The sequence below is a fragment of the Bufo gargarizans genome, chromosome 2 (genome assembly GCF_014858855.1).
Source record: "Bufo gargarizans isolate SCDJY-AF-19 chromosome 2, ASM1485885v1, whole genome shotgun sequence".
In the NCBI taxonomy this organism is placed as follows: domain Eukaryota; kingdom Metazoa; phylum Chordata; class Amphibia; order Anura; family Bufonidae; genus Bufo; species Bufo gargarizans.
Window position 1 is genome coordinate 473,447,955 of NC_058081.1, and position 14,615 is coordinate 473,462,569.

Genomic DNA, 14,615 nt, shown 5'->3' on the forward strand with positions numbered 1-14,615 from the left:
TAGTTAAAAGGTGCCTTCATCATGTGTGACTAAGGGCTCATGCACACAAACGTATTTTCTTTCCGTGTCCGTTACGTTTTTTTTGCAGACTGTATGCGGAATTATTCATAAAAAAAAAATTAAGTTACTCCGTGTGCATTCCATTTCCGTATGTCTGCATGTCCGTTCCGCAAAAAAATAGGACATGTCCCATTATTGCCCGCATTATAGGCAAGGATAGTACTGTTCTTTTAGGGGCCAGCTGTTCCGTTCTGCAAAATACGGAATGTACACGAACGTCATCCATATGTTTTGCGCATCTATGTTTTGGGAACAGCTAAATACATACGGTCGTGTGCATGAGCCCTAAAGCAAAGTGCAGTATAGCATACTGTATATAATGATCATATACAGGTGAAACTCGAAAAATTAGAATATCGTCCAAAGTTCATTTATTTCAGTAATACAACTTAAAAGGTGAAACTAACATATGAGAGACTCATTACATGCAAAGCGAGATATTTGAATCCTTTATTTGGTATAATTTGGATGATTATGGCTTATAGCTTATGAAACTCCAAACTCTCAATGTTGAGGTCCCCTTTGCTCAGGGGGTATGGATTAATTAGCCGACTAGAGTGTGACACTTTGAGCCTAGAATATTGAACCTTTTCACAAAATTCTAATTTTAAGCTGCATTAATGCAATTCCTTTTAATTTGCATTAGGCCTCTTTCACACTACAGTATGTCCATTTCAGTGCTTTGCGGACCGTTTTTCACGGATCCGTTGTTCCGTTTTTTTGCTTCCGTTGTGGTTCCGTTTCCGTTCCGTTGTTCCGTTCCGTTTTTCCGTATGGCATATACAGTATACAGTAATTACATAGAAAAAATTGGGCTGGGCATAACATTTTTAATAGATGGTTCAGAAAAAACAGAACGGAAAACGGAAGACATACGGATGCATTTCCGTATGTGTTCCGTTTTTTTTGCGGACCCATTGACTTGAATGGAGCCACGGACCGTGATTTGCGGGCAATAATAGGACATTTTCTATCTTTCAACAGAACGGAAAAACGGAAATACAGAAACGGAATGCATACGGAACACATTCCGTTTTTTTGGAGGAACCATTGAAATTAATGGCTCCGTATACGGACCGTATATGGAACGCAAAAAACGGACCGCAAAACGGAAAAAAAAAACGGTAGTGTGAAAGAGGCCTTACTGAAATAAATGGACTTTTGCACGATATTCTAATTTTTTTTTGAGTTTCACCTGTATGTGCAATGGTAAATAACTAGCTCAAAATGATACTGACATCCCTTTGTCTCTGGTGACTGGTGCCGGATATGGGATCTGGTTATTCCGGTTGTAGAGGGGTCGAGGTTGCTCTAGAGGACACCTGAAGGTCAGACAATTACTTGACCCCCCCCCCCCCCCCTTCTTCCCTCCAGAAACCCTCCACCCAAGTGTGAAGTTTTTGGAAGGATCAGAGTTGAATTGAAACCTGGCTACTTGCTGACCTGTTGCTGAACAGAATGCAAAGCGCTTCCTAGAAAGTCTCTCACTATCATCTATTCTATAAGTAAGTTTTACCTACATTTTTAAAATTAGTTTTCTTTTCACTTTTTATTTATATTTTTTTTAATTAAATTATTTTCGAAAGGCAACATTTCCACACATGAGGCAGACGAGATAAGCCAAATGGAGTTGATCTCTTGCAAATTACAGTATGTTCTCTTATTTACTACTTATTATATTCTTGTCATGTTTAGAAAGATTAATTGAATTTTTCTTCTTTTTGTCATTATTTAACCCCTTCGGGAAACACCCTAGTTTGGTACTTATAGGGGTATTTCCATCTGGGACATTGATGGCTTATCACTAGTAGCCATCATTTAAATAGTGGCCTTGCTTGGAATCACGCTCAGCCCTATTCACTGTGCCTAGCCCATGTGACTGATGAACGTGTCGTCATTGGCCTAGGAAAAGCTGAGAAAAGGCTGCAGCGCTACTTTGAGCACCACTGCCTTCTCAAACAGCTGATCGACAGGGGTCCCAGGTGTCGGACCCCCACTGATCAGATACTGATGACCTATCCTGAGGATAGGTCGTCAGTATTAAAATTTCGGAAAACTCCTTTACATGTCCGCGATCAGCATTACCGCCGATCACAGACATTTTCCCACAGGTGTGGCAGTCACCCCAACAAAGGATTAAAGAGGAAGCGGTTAAAGAGGACCTATCACCTCTTCAAACATGTCTGCTATTCCCCATGTAATAACACTTTTGGAACATTTATCCTTGACTCTATGTTGTGCCATTTCTCTGCTATTTCTCCTTGCTGTTTATGACTGAATTATCAGCAGCTTGGTGTTACCAGTTGGGGGTATGTCCCTGCACGGTCTGATACTAGCAGCACTGATTGGACAGAATCGGACACAGTCACTACCGGTAACACCCAGCAGTACCTTTACTGCAGACTGTTAGAAATGTATTTGTAAACTTCTAGCAGGAATAATAAAGGAATGGCGCAACATAGATTCCTAAGAACAGATATTCCAGAATCGGTATTACATGGGAAATGGATGTAGTTACTAAAACAGACATGTCAGGTCCTCTTTAGATCATAACCATGGAAATGATGACTACTGGTGACCAAATGAAAGTAAGGCCGAATGCACATGGCCACGTTCCGCGGCCGAGAGCGGTCCGTGGAACCACGGGCTGGATTCCTGTTCAGAGCAAGAGCGCACGGCGTCATTGGTTGCTATGACGCTGTGCGCTTCATGCCGCCGCTGCACTACAGTAATACACTATACGACTGAGCCCGTCATGCTGGAAATCCCCAGACTTCATTATGGTCGCTGGCTCTTTTCCCGTTGGGTTCTCAGTTTAGGATTAACATAGATAGAATAGACTCAGCTAGTTATAACCTGCTGCAAGTATCCGTGTCATGAGACGAGCCTGACCCTGAGCTGCAGTCACCAGAGATGAAGTGTGCAGGTGCTGGGAACAGCCTGCTATATGGTTATAATACGCCTACCTACAACTATGGGTTTCTTTCAACTCTATTTTTATTGATTCTAATATTTGCTTTAAATCGGCTCTCCTGATGTCTGCTTAGTAAATTCTCAAATTACCCATGAAATAATAATTCTGGGGACCTTGTTCTTAGAACTCTGTATTGTGCTGTTCCTCTGTTATTCCTCCTGGAAATATATATGAATTGATAACTGGCTGTTACTGTTCCCCTTGTCAGATGTACATGCCCCTATACAGTCTGACACTGTCCAATCAGTACTGACAACCAGGGCATGGCCACACAGTCAGTCTTGGCAGCCAAAATCAGGGGTGGATCATAAAAGGAGAGAAAGTATAAAGAACAGATAAGACTTCTTGTCTTTTTTTTCACTCCTGGTTTTGACTTCCAAAACTGCATCTGAAAACCTGAACAGGTGGCGATTCCATCATTGATGAAGGAATGAGGTAATGTCTAGTTGTCAATGAGGAATAGGAGAGGAACAGCGCAATCAATGATTGTCCGATATTGTTATTTCATGGGTAATGTAAGTGTATACTGTAATAGACAGGTTAGAAGAGCAAACAGATCGTCTTTAAAGGGGTTTTCTGGGATTTTTTACCGATGACCTATCCTCTGAATGGGTTATCAGTATCTGGTGGCGGTCTGACACCTGGGACCCCTGCCGATCAGCTGATCGAGAAGGCACTAGCGCTTTTAGTAGCACTGCAGCCTTCTTGCAGCTTTGCTTTTGCTATGTGATGTCCCGTTCATCAGTCACAGCCTAGGCGCAGCTCAGCCCCATTGAAGTGACATTGAGCTGCAATACCAAGCACAGCCACTATATTATGTACGGCGCTGTGTATGGTATGCTGCGAGAAGACCGCACCGATACTGCGCCTTCTCAAACAGCTGATCGTCGGGGTCCCGGGTGTCGAACCCACCCCCACCGATCTAGGCCATCAGTTAATTACATCTTGAAGGGCCTGTCCAATAGGGTGTTTTTGGTGGATACTAGCCATGCGACTCAAGAGTAAAAAATACTACTCAGTGATGCTACAGCTATTAAACATGTGCAAATGTGACAAGTTTAGGGATATTTTTTAAATTATTAAATACAGTATTTTTTTTTTACATATTAAAATATATCAAATAATGTTCATTTAATTATAAAAAATATCATTAAAGTGTTTCACATAGGTTTAATCTATGGAAATGATCTTACCCCAGGTAATGTAGAAAAAAAAAGAAATACATATAATCATAAAATCATTTTTTTAAATGCAAAATAAACCAAATTTCAAAAAAATAAAAAAACTTTAACAGGAAAACTATATATATTTTTATTTTTCAATTCGTTTTTGTTAGTGTTTATTTTTCCAATATAATTTAGAATTTTTAAAACCTATTTCAAATATTTATTTCAGTTTGGTTTTATATCATCTGCATTTTGAATTTTTTTTTTTCTTCTGGGTGGGCCTAGTGACAAATTCACCCGACCAGTTTCAGAAGTAAGCTGTCTGGTTTTCAAGTGGAAATTTTCGAAATGCTTGTGTTAAGGTTCAGTAGGTTTTTGATTCACTAGTTTAATGTTCAGCGAGAATGGGATGAACTGCGTGCCACCCACGTGCTGGAAACCAGCCTTGCTGTGAAAAATCGGCCCAAAGTGTCACAGCGAACCCTCAATGTCACATTGAAATACTCGCTGTCACCTTGTAAACCACAATTTATGTGATATTTATGGGTCGTGCTCCATTTATGTTATAGCAGGTATCGAGTTGAACGTTTTAACCACTCACCACATCCAGCCACGGGGAGAATATACTCTGTGTGCTGAGGGTTACTGTTCTGTATTCAAAACCTGTTCCCTCACCAGAAGGGATCATGCATACAGCGGGTCCGCGATACACGGGCACCGGCCATGTTCAACCCGCATCACGGATGCGGACCCAGTCACTTGAATGGGTCCGCAATCCGGGAGATGCGGTGTGGAACAGAAGCACGGATCGGACCCCCCACGGAAGCACTCACTATTTTTTTATGGTGCGGACAGATCACGGACCCATTCATGTTGAATGAGTCTCGATCCGTCCTGGCCGCCGCACGGATTTTGCCCATGCATTGGGGACCGCAAATTGCTGTCCCCAAAGGACTGAACGTGCATGAGATTGAGAAGAGGGCAGATAATTCCTCTGATTACAGAACATTTAGGGTAAATACACACGTTCATGATTTATGTGCAGAGAATCCGCACTGAAATCCGCAGGTGTTTGCAGGGAAATCCGTGCAGACAATCTGCATCAATTGGTACTGATTTTCCTGTTTCCATTGAAGTGAATGGAGAAAATCCGGTCAGGAAAAATAAAATAAATTGACATTTTAAAATCCACACCACAGGTGAAAATCCACACGGAAAAACTGTGCATGGTGTACATGATCTCCGCCGGATTTCTGTGCACGCCAGGATTACCTGAGGTTTGTAAGGTTCCATCTGGCCCCATTCACTATAATGGAGACTGGCGGAGATCCTGCCAGTTTCGTTCCGCAAAATACAGAATGCACACGGACGTCATCCATATTTTTTGCAGATCCGTTTTTTCGGACCGCAAAATACATATGGTGGTGTGCATGAGCCCTTAGTGTGCAACTAGCCTTAGCAAGCAATTAGGTTCCACCTTTTGATTTTCCAAAGAAGCTCTGAAAAATGTAAGGCCTCATGCACACGGCCGTTGGGCGTCCGTGGCCATATTGCGGCCCGCAAACGGTGGGTAGGCAATCCACGGCCACCGGCCGTATGCACCCCGTATCACGGATGTGGACCCATTCACTTGAATGGGTCTGCAATTCCGTAGATGCGGAACGGAACACCAGGAGCACTACGGAGTTTCTTTCCGTGGTTCCACACCGCAAAAAAAAATTACATTTCATATTTTTGGGTGGTGCGGACATACCACGGACCCATTCAAGTTGAATGGATCCGGCCCTGCACTGATGTTGCCCTTGCATTAGAGACCGCAATTGCGGTCCCCAATGCACTGAACGGTCGCACAACGGCCATGTGCATGAGGCCTAAGCCAGTTTTTCTTTACACCTATTTTTGATCTCACCTTTTTGGCTCCTGCACATGACCAGATCCGTTTTGTGGTCCGCAAATTACGGATATGTAGAACACGGATCCCTACTGAGTGGTTGCCGCCATGTTTTTTTTTCCTGCAGAAATGTCCTATCCTTGTACGTAAAAGAGTCACCAATAGGTTCTATTTTTTTGCGGGCCTGTGGAACGGACTTGCGGATGCGGACAGCACACTGTGCGGCCCCTTTGAGACGAGTGTAGTAAACAGATAAACTGTATGCAGCAAGCACTTAAACTCCCTCTAGACGTGGCTTTCAGCATTTAGCTCTGCTAGCTCAGCTCAGGGGATTTGGACCTCTGTATCAGAGAAGAAAAATAAAAATAATATAATAAGTTATAACTCTATTTTTTAAGTGCAATATTTTTTAAATGTAGTTGTTATTTTAAGCTGATCTCCAGAAATAAAAGGATTCTGGGGAAAAATGTAGATTTCCTATTTGTTCAGCCGTGTCCTGGGCATCGAGCTCTGACGTAAACAGAGACTCCCAGAGACAGTTTTCTTTTCACGTCTCTTTCATAATTCATATGATTTCACAGAATAGATGTAAGACTGAAAGCCTAGCAGAGGATCGTCCGGCGGCAGATCTCACGCAATGAACGACTCCTGTCTGTTACCTTCCTGGTGGATGAACTAAACACAGGCCGCATCCGCAAGCACTGCAATGGAAGTGCCCTTCTTAGAACACCAGGTGAAGGTTAGAGATTTCCTCATGGTGTCCCAATCGACAACTAACAAACCCCTTATAACTAATTCCTATAATAATGACAGACAACCAACTGTGGATAAATAAGGCCGCGATCTTTATTAAAATCTGGGGGTTAACCAATAAATATTACCGCAATAAATTAATCATACTGAGTTTAAATTAAATAAATAACTAACAATCCCTTAAGTTAATATCCGTCCACCCAAAAGACTGGGCGACTAACCCCCCCCCCCTATATATTTAAAAGACCGCGACATAAAAATGGGAGGGCGGGCGGGGGATGCTTCCTTCTTGATTGCAGATTCTAACAGCCCGGACCCAGGTGAGTGACCGACCTTAAATAGCGATTCCATTCCCGCCACAGCACCTCCTGGCCAATCCTTGATTCAGGCTAAAAATAGCCTAAGCCCAGCAACCGGACAGCAACCCTCCTGGGCCAATCACCTGCCATCCAGTTGCCAGCTTACCTGAGGAGAAAAACAAGGAGAGAAAAGAGAAGGGGGGGAAGAAAACATGGCCATGACATAAAACGTGTCTCAGTGACACCATGAGGGGCAAGCGCCAATTTCAGCCTTGCCCCTATCAGAAGTCTTCCTGCTTATCCATTGCTATGAAGCAGGCCCATTAAAGACAATGGTGTATTATGTTTACTTAGTCCATGAGAGTGGAAAAATGAGTTCATGGGGGATTATCAGATCTGCTGGACATCTGTCTTCATTTTAAAGGACTTGTTAATATTAATTTATTTCTACTTGCCAACCTTTGAGAACTTTTAAGTGTCATGAGAAGCGAGTTGGGCAACAGACAGACCCCAGACCAAACCCCTAAACAAATACAACCCCAGACGGGAACCCAAATAAATACATAATCCAAAGCAGGCCCAATAAACAAATACAGACTGCAGACCATGCCGTCTACATGCACTGCTCTTATAAATCCCAAGTATTAGTTCTGGGACAGAATAGCAGATGGCACCAGCCTCGGCATCTTGATTGACAGGGTCAGACAGTGAAAAATCAGTTGCAGAGAGAGCAGAGCCTCTAGGTGTAATGGTAACGCCCCTGTTGCTCCTAGAGGCTCATTTGCGTATATTAAAACATCATATTTCTCAGCAATGCGGCCACATATGACCATAGGACCAACACAGATGTCTTCAGCTGCCAAGTGCACATGTAACAGGTCAGCTAACTATATGCAGACCTCAGAACAGTGCCCCAGAACAAATCCAGACCCCCCCCAACTCCCTAATACAGACGCCAGACTAAAGCCTAAATAAAATCAGACACCAGACCAGAAGCTCTATTTTAATACAGACCTGTGCAGCACCCAGTCCAAATACAACCTCCAGATCAGACCCCCTAAAATGAATACTTACCCTGATTCATGGGCGTAGAGATCACCATAGCAGCCATAGCAATGGCTATGGGGCCCTACGCCACTGGGGGCCCGAGCTGCCTGCTGAGGATTATTATAATTTTTTTAATTCATGTGGTAAAGCTACAGGGGTCGCAGGCCCCTCCAGGAAAGACAGAGAAGGCGCTATCTGCAGGGCCTGTAGGCTGTGGGCAGTGCGATAGGGGGCGGCTGGAGGCAGAGAGGCGTACCTGCAGTGAGGAGTGGGAGTGGTCCCGCTCCCAGTCTGGGCGGCAGTCCTACTGGCCGGAAGTGGAAGCGGCGGAGCGTACAGCGAAGCTGTGTGCTGCTGGGCCTGGCAGCACTGCAGGAGTGTGGGCGCGCAGACGTTCAAGTGGCTGTGAGGTGAGGGCTGGCTGACTCTGGGACTGGTAAAATTTACTCTGGAGTCCTGGACCATTATATCTAGGGAGGAGGGGGGGGGAGCAGGACCCTGGAGGTCTGGACCAGTACATTTAAGGAGAAGGGGGGAGCAGGACCTGGAGGTATGGTCTGGACCATTATATAGGGGGGAACATGACACTGGACCATTATATCTTGGGAGGAGGGGGAGCAGGACCCTGGAGGTCTGGACCATTATATTTAGGGGGAAGCAGGACCCTGGAGGTCTAGACCAATTTATTGAGCGGGGAGCCGAAGGATCTCCAAGGTCTAAACCATTAAATTGTGTGTGGGGGGGGGGGAGCAGGACACTTGATGTCTGGACCATTATATCTGGGGACTGGCGGTGGGAGATTTAGGATGGGTGTGGGGGTGGGAGGTCTTGGAGGAGTGTGGGGATGCTGAGGTGGGAGGTACTGGAGGGGTGTTTGGGTGGGAGCTCTGGAAGGGGTGGGAGGTCTGAGAGGTATGTGGGGGTGGGAGATCCGGCAGGGGGGCCCATAAATTGTTTTGCTATGGAGCCCAGTCATTTCTAGCTACGCCCCTGCCCTGATTCCATAATTTAATGCAAGCCCCAGAGTCCCTAAAACAATAAAGATCCCAGACCTGAACCCCTAGACATATACAATCCCTGTTTAGCCCCCCTAAAATAATACAGACGCTAGACAGGAACCCATTAATAAATACAGACCCCAGACCGGACTCTGCAAATACTCACCTCTTTTCAGTCCTGCAGCATGGTATGTTTCTTCGAGTTCCAGAGTTATAGACCGGACAAACACCTCAATCTCAGGGGCCCACATACTGTTCATACACAGGGGCCCTGTGCTGCTTATTCCCTCTACTGGTGGGGGGAGGGGGGAGTCATTGAAGCTTTAAGGGATGTTAGATGTAGCTGGTTTGATTAGATTGCAGTCTCGTATAACTGCAGAGCTCTTATATTACGGTCTTTTTATCTTTATTGGCTGTAATGGCAGCACTCTTGGTTAATGGCCACTTCACATGTATCTGATCTCTCATATGGTAGAAATGATCCTCCTATCCACGGTTAAGGCTGCATTACACTGGCCGATATTTCAGCCGCTAATCACTAACAAGCTTGTTCATTGGGCAATTCTGATGCTTAAAAATCAGCGATTGCTGGCGGCAGATCGTGATGTCTAATGGCAAAACACTAGACAGTATGGAGACGAGCGATGGTATAACAATCGCTCCTCCGCCATGCTGTGGAGAAAATTGCTGCATGTAACAGCAGTGGTCTCCTCCTCTATCTAGCAAGCCCTTCCCTCCCGACAATCGCTTGCTGATCTGCCTGTCTTAGGCCTCCTGCACACGACTGTAGGTGTCCCGTTGCCGTCTTGAGGGGCCGCATTTGCGGATCTGCAATACATGGGCACCGTTCCGTGTGCATTCTGCATCACGGATGCGGACCCATTCACTTCAATGGGTCAGTAAATCTGGAGATGCAGAATGGTGTGGAATGGAAGCACTGAACAGAACCCTACGGAAGCACTACGGAGTGCCTATGTGGGGTTTCGTCCCGTACTTCCATTCCGCAAAAAGATAGAACATGTCCTATCTTTTTGCGGAACAGCTGGATTAAAGTGAATGGGTACGCGATCTTCTGCGGCTGCCCCACGGACGGTGTTCATGCATTGCGGACCGCATCGCAGAAGGCCTAATACAGACTTTACTTTTCTGTCTGCATATAGTACCCGGGGAACCCCGGATTGGATCCATGTATTCTTGGCATGCTAGTGATAGTGGCCTATAGAGCTCTGTGTGAGCTCTTCTGCTGACTAAATGGTCATGCTACTTTTTTAACATTTTACCCTAAGTTCACACCTGAGCGTTTTACAGCGCGTTCAAACGCGCTGTAAATAGCTCAACACGTGAAAACCAATGCTTCCCTATGGCCCTGGTTCACACTTGAGCGTTTTACAGCGCGTTTGAACGCGCTGTAAAACGCCTGACGCATAAACAAGTTCTTGAGCTTTTTTTGGGGCGTTTGTCGCGCGTTTGGGCCATAGACTCATTGGACAACACTGCAGTCAATCACACAAACGCGCGTCAAACGCGCGTTTACTATTGCAAAAAACGCGCATAAAAACGCGCGACAAATACGCGCGTAAAACGCGCGTCTCAGAAACGCACAGGTGTGAACCCAGGGTTAGTGTCTTCACCTGCTGCTTCAGAGTCTGTATAGAGCATGCGTTGCTGCATTGCATGAGCTCTTCTTAAGTAATGGTCATGCTCCTTTTTTAACATCTTAAAGTTTATCTCTGCTGGTTCATGGTCTGTATACGGTAGAGCTTGTATTGCTGCATTGCATTGTATAAGCTCTAGTCTTCTCAAGTAATGGTCACGCTATTGATTTAACGTTTTGGTGTCCGTTCCTGCTGGCTCAGGGTCTGTATAGAGCATGCATTGCTCTATTGCATCAGGGGAGATGTACAATAGCCTGATGTACAACAAAAAAGCGTCTTCCACCTCGGTGAAGCCTGGGACACGTTGAGTGGTACTTGGTATTAAGGTATCATTGCCTATTGATTGGGAATGAAGGGCACAGGAAACTATGAGCAGAGGAATTTGCCTGACAATTAATAAAATCCGATTGTTTACTAGTGAAGCAATAAGGCGGACTCTTATAAATCATCGGGACTACGATGAAATGATTCTCAGGGAACAGACATCCTGGAGTTTATGAGGGATGCTGGATTTAGGAGAGCCCCCCTCATAGGAACCCCAGCACACCCCTAGAATTCAGTGAAAGATTTTATCACAATGATAATTTTCATTAAATTGTACTGGGGCGATGACATCACATCCAATTGGGTTGCACAAATTATGTGACTGGTGCATTGGAATAACCATAAAGCCTCCATGTGGGTCTAAGTGCATGTACTGAGTAGATGCCACCTACCCCACCTTCTCCTTAGGGCACTGAGGGAGGACAGAGTTCTTCTAGCCTGGGTGCAATGGAGTTGCTAGGCTTGGGCACTAAAGTTACTTGCCTCGCCAGTTTTTAAAATTGTAACTGTAGCTCAGTCCTCTTTAACATGGGAGGAATAGTCAACAGAACACACACTCTAATTCTAGACTGCAAGGTGCTTTACATTACACATATTACAAATAATATTAATCTTACAAATCACGTTATTTTCTGTTATAACCATGTTATTATGGAAAGCAATAACGGTGCTGTGAACCAACCCTAACTTACTATATACCAATGTTGTGTTATATCATGTCTCTACTCTAGTCACATCCAAAGCTGCATTCAAAATTCTGCTTTTCTCATCGGTGTCAGCGTTTTTCCAGAGGTGCCATTCGACCCATTATTAATTGGCATTTTATAATTCACTACACATAGCGTGTGACGTTGTGCCTCAGCGGGAATATCACAGGCTTCGAGCGGAATTTTCTATCAGATGCAATAAATAGCACCCGGATTAAGGGCATCAAACCGTGTAAATTATAAACTGGAGTACTGGGGGTTGGTGGAGGCATGGATGTGCTGGTAGGGACCTGATGGACAACATTTGAACATATGACTTCAGCAGATGGCGATTACTCAGGGTCTGTCACCTAATGACTGCGAGAGAGGAGATGAAAGGATGCTGCATATGTTTAGATCATATAGATGGATCCAGCAGAAAGGGGGTTAATTGTACATTATAAATGACTTGTACAGAGTGGGAGGGGATATTGGGGGGGCTCTAACTGCATTTAGCACCAAAAAGTTGTTTTTCCCTTTTATTGGAATTAATGATATAGTTGAATATTTTAAAAAAATATATATACCGTACATTTATTTCTATTGTTCTCTAGTCACATCTGACAGTGATATATGGGGTCCTATAGTATGAGAGCCAACAGAAAGCAGTGCAGCTTTGGATGTGAACAGAGGAGTCGTGATATAACTCCAGATACATACGTATTTATAAATGACTATAATATGATATATCATAATGTTCAAAGTGGAGTTAGGCCACACTGATGACTGGGGAAAATGTACACTATTTTCCCCATTCAAGTTTCAATTTTTAGAAATCTGAGTGACAGTCCACTGTCTATACAGATACAGAGCAAGTTGTGTAAAGGGGTTTTCCCATCACAGATAATGTGGGGGATATGCCCCCATTGTCTAATAGGTGCGCGTTCCAGAGGTGCCGAGAACGGAGCGGGGAGAGGGGTGGCTGGAGGACCCTGGGTTTCCCGGGGTCTGGCCACCGCCAAGGGCTCTACCCATACAAGTGAATGGAAGCACACTGCGCTTGTGCGGCCACTGCTCTCATTCATTTCTATGGGGCCGACGGAACTAGCCTAGCCAGCACTTGGCTATTTTTGGAGGCCCCATAGAAATTAACAGAGGGCAGCTGCGGATGCGCAGTGCGCTCAATACCAGCTTTCTCCGCTCTGTTCTCGGTGTAGGTGCGGGTCCCAAAGACAATGGGGGCATATCCTAGTGATATGCCCCCATTGTCTGTGATGGGAAAACCCCTTTAATGATGACAACCTATGAGACTTGCAATGATGATCATATTAGTTGACAGAAGGGAAATTAAAAATCCTAGGCCCCATTGGGAACTCTATAACAAGGCCTTTCACCTAATACAGTGAGGAACAGAAGTATTTGAACATCTTGCGATTTTGCAAGTTCTCCCCCTTAGAAATCATGGAGGGGTCTGAAATTCACATTGTAGGTGCATTCCCACTCTGAGAGCTATGGGCTACGGGGTAATTGCCATACAGCTTGGTGAAAATAGATCAACTGTTGGAGCAATTGTTAAAAAATGGAAGAGGCTTAAGACAACTGTTAGTCTCCCTCGGACTGGGGCTCCATGCAAGATCTCACCTCGTGGGGTATCACTGATGATAAGAAAGGTGAGGAATCAGCCCAGAACTACAAGGGAGGAGCTGGTCAATGACATGAAGAGAGCTGGGACCACAGTTTCAAAGGTCACTGTAGAACACTACGCCGTCATGGTTTCAAATCATACATTGCATAGAAGGTTCCCCTGCTCAAGTCATCACATGTCCAGGCCCGTCTTAAGTTTGCCAATGACCATCTGGATGATCCAGAGGAGGCAGGGGAGAAAGTCATGTGGTCAGATGAGTCCAAAGTAGAACTTTTTGGTCTAAACTTCACTCATCATGTTTGGAGGAAAAAGAAGGATGAGTTGCATCCCAAAAACACCATCCCTACAGTGACGCATGGGGTGGTAACATCATGCTTTGGGGGTGCTTTTCTGCGAAGAAGACAGGACGACTGCACTGTATTAAGGAGAGGATGAATTTATTGTGAGATTTTGAGCAACAACCTCCTTCCCTCAGTCAGAGCATTGAAGATGGATCGTGGCTGGGTCTTCCAACATGACAACGACCCGAAGCACACAACCAGGATAACCAAGGAGTGGCTCCGTAAGAAGCATATCAAGGTTCTGGAGTGGCCTAGCCAGTCTCCAGACCTAAATCCAATAGAACATCTTTGGAGGGAGCTGAAACTCTGTGTTGCTCAGCGGCAGCTCCAAAACCTGACAGATCTAGAGGAGATCTGTGTGGAGGAGTGGGCCAAACCTGGTCAAGAACTACAGGAAACGTTTGACCTCTGTAATTGCAAACAAAGGCTTCTGTACCAAATATTAACACAGATTTTCTCAGGTGTTCAAATACTTATGTTCAGCAGTGCAAGACAAATACATTCTTTAAAAATCATACAATGACATTTCCTGAATTTCTTTTTTAAATTCTGTCTCTCAGAGTGGGAATGCACCTACAATTTCATACCCCTCCATGATTTCTAAGTGGGAGAACTTGCAAAATCGCAGGGTGTTCAAATACTTCTGTTCCTCACTGTATGTGCCATTTATAATACTTATCCTCTAAGTTGGTAGAGGGACCGTGCAACTGCTGCCTTCCAACTTCAGAAATAGATATAGCTAAAGGGCCCGTTACACCAGCTGAGAATCTGTCAGA

The 14,615-nt window shown here is 44.7% G+C and overlaps 1 protein-coding gene across 4 annotated transcripts in view; it reads left to right on the forward strand.

The window, feature by feature from the left end:
- LOC122928341 (proline-rich protein 5-like) overlaps positions 1–14,615 on the forward strand; it is a 291,839-nt gene that overhangs the window by 19,840 nt on the left and 257,384 nt on the right. The window contains exon 2 of one of the 4 annotated variants that reach the window (XM_044281095.1): positions 1,435–1,565. The exons of the other annotated variants lie outside the window; for them this stretch is intronic. The gene's annotated coding sequence lies outside the window, so the exon portion shown is untranslated. The remainder of the gene's footprint in view (positions 1–1,434; positions 1,566–14,615) is intronic. 4 annotated transcript variants of the gene reach the window in all.